This window comes from Trichechus manatus, unplaced genomic scaffold (assembly GCF_000243295.1).
Source record: "Trichechus manatus latirostris isolate Lorelei unplaced genomic scaffold, TriManLat1.0 scaffold00081, whole genome shotgun sequence".
Classification (NCBI taxonomy): domain Eukaryota; kingdom Metazoa; phylum Chordata; class Mammalia; order Sirenia; family Trichechidae; genus Trichechus; species Trichechus manatus.
In genome coordinates, this window is record NW_004444017.1 from 7,228,657 (window position 1) to 7,236,087 (window position 7,431).

A 7,431-nucleotide genomic window follows, 5' to 3' on the forward strand; every position below is an offset into this window, starting at 1 on the left:
GTTCTGTTTCCATTGATCTAGCTTCCCTGCCCCTACTTAGCTTCTCACGTTTGTTTTAGGGTAAATGTGGACTGTTTTGTCTCATATAGTTGATTATTCAAGGGACCACAGTATTCACAGGTGTTATTGTTTATTTTATAGTCCAATCTATTATTTGGATGAAAGGTGACCACCAGGAATGGCTTTAATTTCAAGTCAAATGGTATCTTAGGGCAATAGTTTTGGGGGTTTCTCTAGTCTATCAGTCCAGTAAGTCTGGACATTTTTAGGAATTTGAATTTTGTTCCACATTTTTCTCCCTTTCTACCCACGACCTTTTACTGTGTACCTGGTCAGAACGGTCAGTAGTGGTAGCCAGGCACCATCTAGTTCTTCTGGTCTCAGGCTAGATGAGGCCGTGGTCAATAACAGTATTTTAGAGAAACTCCCCAAATTGTCCTCATTACTATCTTTTATCTTGGGAAGATCCCAGAGCACAATGGACAATGAGAACAATATCTTTCGACTTGCAATAATCCAGCAGTTTTCTCTGGTTGAGATATGGGTGATATTTCACCTGTAGAATACCAAGACAGAAATGTGTCAGAATATATGAAAGCATGATATAAAAATGTAAGGGAAAGGATAAAAGTCACTGAACAAAAAATTTGTAAGGTTGTATTTGAACTAGAAATACCAACATGAACTAATAATTGAAGGAATCTAAAACAATGATCTTCCATAGATGAAGTACTTCTACTGCCCAGTTCTTGGCTACTAAACACCATCGCCTGCCACAAGAAGAGAAGGGTAATTCTGGATCCAGGAGAGGGAAATAACTGTTTGAGCTTTGGACATTAAGTGTGCCAGAAATCATGAAAGCACTCAACGACTTGAGTGAATGTTGAAAGGATAAAGGAACCAGTTTGGTGGGCAGGTTTGAGCACCAAAAAGAATAATTACTAAAATAATTTCTAGCACATTGAATAAATAAAAATCTGTAAGTCCATATGGATGAGAGATAGAGAGGGAAAGAGAGAGAACAACAAATTTCTCCCTATCGAAAGTGATTATTACAGTAATTGCGTTCTCTGAATATTGATTTAATTGAAATTGAATTGAATATTGAAAGAATTATATATTTATTCTGTCTTATAGGAAATAATTGTAGTTTATCCTGTGTTGATAGGGAATACTCTTTTTTTACAGAAGAATGTGAGGTAAGAAAAGTATAAAGGAAGGAAAAATATAAAACCATTATTTACAAATATCATCAATATAACTGATTTAGGCAAAAATCATCAATGGATACCAAAGCATTAAGCATGATGTTGTTGGGGAACATGACTTTTCTTTGATGCCAAATTATCAACCAACATTTTATTAGCTAATTGCAAAAGGGAAAACATGATTACAAAGAAGAGATCTTACTAGCACTAGCTTAACCAAGTGCTCAAGTCTAACAACAATAATGATGGGACAATCTGTCAATATGTTCTTCCTCACGTTACTGTTGAGTTGATTCTGACTCTTAATGACTGTCTAGGACAAAGTAGAACTGCCCCATAGGGTTTCCAAGCCCATAATCTTTCCAGAAGCCACCTGCCACATCTTTCTTCCACAGAACGGCTAGTGGGTTGGAACCGCAGACCTTTTGATTAGCAGTTGAGTGCTTAACCAATGCGCCACAAGGGCTCCTTATGTGCTTCCTAGTGGGATGCAAATTGAAGGTCACAGCGACTTACGAAATTTCCTTGCCAAAAATGTTTAACCTGAATCTAAGAAAGCCTTCAGATCTAACTTCTAGTTTACAGCAGGGCTTTAAACCGGGTTCATTCGGGTTTGACCCCCTGTTGAGAATTTACATTTCCACCCCAGATATGCTGAATGAGAATCTACGTTTTAACAAATCCCCAGGTGATTCTTATAGAGCCCCAGGTAATTCTTATGTATACATAAGAGTTACCTGGAAAGCTTGTTAAAATGTAGATTTTGATTCAGTATATCTGGGATAGAAATACAAATTCTTAGCAGTGGGTAGAACTGGAATGAACCGGTTTGAAGTCCTGATTTAAAGAAATGGAGACCAGAGAAACAAGTTAGCTTATATCACAAGGCAATAATCTGATAAATCCAGAATAATTGATAATAACATTTTTGGATATTCTGGGAAGCCAAAGAGTTGAGAGACAGTTGCAGATTAAAAGAACTTGAGAACTATAACAAAGTAATATGTGAGCCAGTTGGATCCTGGTTAAAACAAAAGTGGTATAAAAGAGTTTTGGGGGAAAAAATGGGGGAAATTTGAATATGAACTAGATATTAGATGACATTAGAAAACTATCATTAATCTGTTTATATATAGTACTGGAACCATGAGTGTATGAGAGAATATGTTCATTCTTGTGAATGCATGTTGAAGTATTGTTATGGATTGATTGCGTCCCTTCAAAATACTGAAAATTTTGACATCCTAAATTCTCTTCTTGTACATATGCCCCTGTTTGGAAATAGGGTTTTTCCTTTTGTTTCGTTAATGAGGCTATCACAATATAGGGTGGATCTTAAACCTAATAATAATTTGAGTTATAAAAAAATCAGAATATAAACAGACACTGAAAGGCAGCAGAGGAAAGCAGACAACAGAGACAGATGCATCTACAATACTAGGAACACCAAGGACAACAGGCAGCTACTAGAAGCTGAAATAGACAAGGAAGGACCTCACCCTAAAACCATGACCTGAATTTGAACTTCTAGCCTCCTGAACTATGAGAAAATAAATTTCCATTCTTTAAAGCCACCCACTTGTGATATTTCTATCAAGCAGCACTATGTAACTAAGACAGGTATGTAGGGGGCAAGTGTCCTGTCTACAACTTACTTTGAAAGTGTTCAGCAAAACAGATATGTTTAAGCAACTAATTTATATCGTAGAAATGGAGGAGAACAAGGCTAAGATTTAGTCAGTCCCTAACTCTGCCCCATGGTATTGCTAAATGTTTCTTAGAGTTGATTTCTTCCACCTTTATCACCATCATAAACCTGTAACCTCATCCTTTTAACCTTGAGGACTTTAATAGTCTGTGGTTATTTTTCACATATTAATGCTTCCTTGGTCAAGAACCCCTGAAAGCAGAGATAACAAGAGGAAGGATTCAGGCATCCAAACCGAACACAAATCCTTAACACCTATTGATTCTATCAATGCTCTTCTAGACAGAGGTTCTGCTCTCTAGAATCTTCTGGTTCACAGAGGTAAGATGAATAGGAAGGGAGGACAGCAGACATAAGTACAGAAAAAAAGAGTGTGAAGAACAGAAAGCAGAAGCAGTTGTGTTGGGTGGAGGAGGCTCACCTGGTTGCAGACAGGCTTGTACTTGAGCCCTGGCTTGTTCAGGATCATCTCCAGCTGCTGATGGACTTGGCCAATCCTGTGTCCTTACACTTCTCCAGGGCCTGGGGAGGAACGGGTTGTGAGGAATAATTTGTGTGATTTTGCCATAGAACAAGAATAAATGAGAGATAAAAAGAAAAAGAAAAAAAAAACCCATTGTCGTTGAGTCGATTTCAACTTGTAGCGGCCCTACAGGACAGAGTAGAACTGCCCCATAGAGTTTACAAGGAGCACCTGATGGATTTGTGCTGCCAACTTTTGGTTAGCAGCTGTAACACTTAACCACTGTGCCACCAGGGTTTCCAAATAAGAGAGCCATGAAAAGGAACAACAGTCAGGAAATGATCATGAAACTGACACTGCTAGTGATGAAGAGTAAAAGTAATATAGAAAAATTGGAAGAAGATGGTGAGAATAAAAATAGAATATGTGTCATACTTATGAAAACAGGAGACAATATGGCACATGAGGGAAAGAGTGGCCTACACTTCCTATTCCCGCATTTTCTCTTCCCTTTCTCTGTCATGTTTCAGTAAGGCTCTCCTCCCCAACAATCCAATAAAACACCTAATGCCAAGGTCATGAATGGCTAACTCCAATGAAACATATTCCTTTTGACCTGTCAGCAGCCTAGGATACAGTTGATTACTTTTTCCTTGAGACACTTCTCTTGAGTCTCCTCTTACTTTCTAGGCTGCTGCACTTGCTAGAGCCTCACCATCTCCCTGACCTCTAATATTGAAGGATTCCATGGCTCAGTCCTCAGACCTGGTCACTTCTCTATCTCCTCTCACTTCCAAGTGATCTATTCTTACACATGATTTTAAATACAATCTACATGCCTAAGTCTCCCAAAGGATATCTCTATCCTAGATCTACTGCAAGACCTGTGTATTCATAGACTCCCAGATTCCATTGCTTCTCATCATCTCTAGATGTCTGATTAGGCATCTCAAACTGAACAGGTCCAAAACTGATCTCCTGGCCTCCCTCCCAACCTGTTTTTCCTTCAGTCTTTGTCTCAGTGAAAGCCAACAACCAGCAGCAATTTTATCAGGCTAAAGACCTCAGGGTCAAGCTGGTGGTTCTATTTGTCTTACATTCTCCATCCAATCCATCAAAACATTCTTTCTTCCTTAATCTCAGAATTGATCCACAGTGCTACCGCTTCTTAGCACCTGCACATCTTCTATCCCATAGTACCATCATTTCTCACCTGAGTTAATTTCATGAACCTCCTGTCTGATCTCCCTGAATCTACTCTTAACCCCTTCAGTCAATTATCCACATAACATTTAGATACATGCTTTCCAATAGAGCTGATAGAAACAGTGATGATAGAAACAATGCATGTCTATAACATCCAATAATGTAGCCACTAATCACAAGTAGCTACTTAGAAATTGACATTTGTGACTGAGGAATTGAATTTTAAATTTTATTGATTTTTAATTAATTTAAATACTATATGTGGTAAGTGTCTAGTATCAGAAAGTGCAAATATAGTGATCCTCTAAAAAAGTAAATCAGATAAAACTCCTTTAAAGGCTTCTAAGCTCATGCTGAGTCAAAGCCAAAGTTATTCCTATAAGACCTGCCATGATCTGACCTCCATTTACCCTTTGAGCTTATCTCCTTCCACTCTTTTCTCTTCCAGCTTTATGAGAGACCTTGGTGTTTTTGGATACAAAAGCACCCTACCTCCTAACAGGCTTTCATTTACTGTCCCCTCTGCTGGGATACTCTTCCCTTAGATGGTTAATGTCTCACTTTGTCTATATATCTGGCTCAAATGTCCCCATATTGATAAAGCTTTCCCTTAGAAGACTTTATTACATAAATACCCCCATCTATCCACTTCCCTGATAACACTCTCTACCCCTCTTACCATAACTGATTCATCCCTTTCATGACTCATGAAACAGATGGTATCCCACCCACTTTTTATGCCTCTGGAATTCTTTGGGAGTATAATTTTCCCAGTGTAAGTATTTGCTTCCCTCCAGTGGGAACTTGTGTAACATGAAAGGAGAAAGAAACATAGGTTGAAGCAAAATAGCTAGGGTATTAGACAAAACCAGAGGTGCCCCATGTACCCAAATGGAAGACACCTAGCAATAAAAGACTGCTACCTAAGACTGGTGGGCTAGACAGGCTCCTACAAATCATGTATTTTCATGCAATATTTCTCAAAATGTAGATTATCAACCAAAAATTTAAGCATACTCAAAGACCCAGCATGCATTCCACTACTGAAAACACATGGTGTCGAAAAAAATTCAAAGCAGAAAATAACTGGTTCTGGAAAGGGTTATTTTTCTCCACAGACTTATCACCAACTGACAAATTACATAGTAACTATTTTATTTTTTTAATCTTTTTATAGGTATCTTTTCTCTTGTCTCCGCTTGCTTAGATATGAGATCTGTGAGATCACTATGCTCCACCCCCCCTACAGTAGCTGTTTGATAAATTTTTTAACTAATAGATGAATATCATAATTCTAAGTCTATACAATATAGACAGAATATAGCAAATCCATCAGAATATCTTCAGCTGAATTCTAGAAGTAGCTGGTGAAATGGTAAACATGTAGTAGTTCATCACACTGCACACTGAATTGTAAGTCAGGCACCAGGCAGGCAGCCAGAGCTATGAGGAAATCTAAGAGGAAGATCTCTCTCATCTCCTGACATGGCAGGTGAAAAGATTTATTTCCCAGATGCAGAACATGGGAGACTAGAGGGAGAGTAAGATATTGGTAGTCATTAAATTAACATAAAATGTTGTTCTGGTTGATAAAACTTACTAATGGAATTATGTTACAGAGCCAATTCTGCTACCTAGTTTATGATAATTGATATCCCAGGTATGATATTGATTAACCAAAAAAAAGATTTTTCAAAAAATTTAATTTCAGGCCCCCAAAGCCTGTGAGAAAGTCCATGAAAGTTACACATATCTTACTCTTTTTTTCAGGGGTGTTTTATGCTAGAATTAGGACTGTACTTGATGTTCCAAACATCTATATGTTTTCTGAAATTTGAGGTGAGGCACACACTCACTAATCTTGGGAACACATTATATTAAAAGTGATTGTATCAAAATAACTTTAAACGTGTTATCCAATTTCCTGTATCCTTCAAGACCAGATAGAAAATTTTTCTCGTTCCACCCTCCATGAGTAGCTTTACTGGATTACTGTGCCAATAGTCTTTGCATGGTGTCAGTTGCTTTTGAGGAGGACGGTCACACTCTGTGTGACCAGGAAAGTGCTACTTAAAGAATAAGTAGAATTCTAGAGCTCCAAGAGAACTTTGAGATCATTTGTCCAATTCCTGATTTTAAAGATGAGAACATGAGGTTTAGGGCCATTTACTGACTCTCTCAAGTTCACCCAGCTGCAAGATGTGGACCAGGCTCCCCCTCTTCTGGCTTCTTCATCTTTGCTGTCTCCTCCAAGCACCCACCTCCCATGTGGCACAGGGATCCACTGTGTCGAATATTAGTTTTCCATGTTCATCTTTTGGATAAAACTCCTCCCCAGGCTGGAACAGAAGCAGTCATTAGAGCGATGTCACAAAATAATGTCTCCACCCTTAGCCATGCTGAGAGGTACATCTAAGGATGCTAATGTTTGCAAAGTGTTTTGTGTATGGAGTTGTAAGGAATGTTTTTTAAGAGACAATCTTCCTATAATCCCTTACATCTATTACACATTTGAATAAATGTCACTTTCCTATATACTAATGGGGACTCATATTTGACTTATGTTACTTTTGTTTGCTTAGTAGATTTTGTTTTTTGTCAAATGTCTCTCTTTCACCTGTAAAGACATAAATCACATGTCCTTCATTTCCAGCAATAATGGATTGCAATCTAAACACAGATGGAGCTGTAACTGTACAATCAGAGTTCCTTATCCCTCTAAACACATGAAGGTTCAAGGGTAGGCACATGAACCAAACAGGGTCAATAGAGAATCATAAATTATTATTTAGGGTTCTTATCTGATATAATAATCCATAAACAAAAAAATCCAAAAAAAAAAAAAA

The 7,431-nt window shown here is 37.9% G+C and overlaps 1 pseudogene; it reads right to left on the reverse strand.

Moving 5' to 3' along the window:
- The window catches only part of LOC101342264 (aldo-keto reductase family 1 member C1 homolog), a 23,127-nt pseudogene that overhangs the window by 9,086 nt on the left and 6,610 nt on the right, over nt 1-7,431 (reverse strand).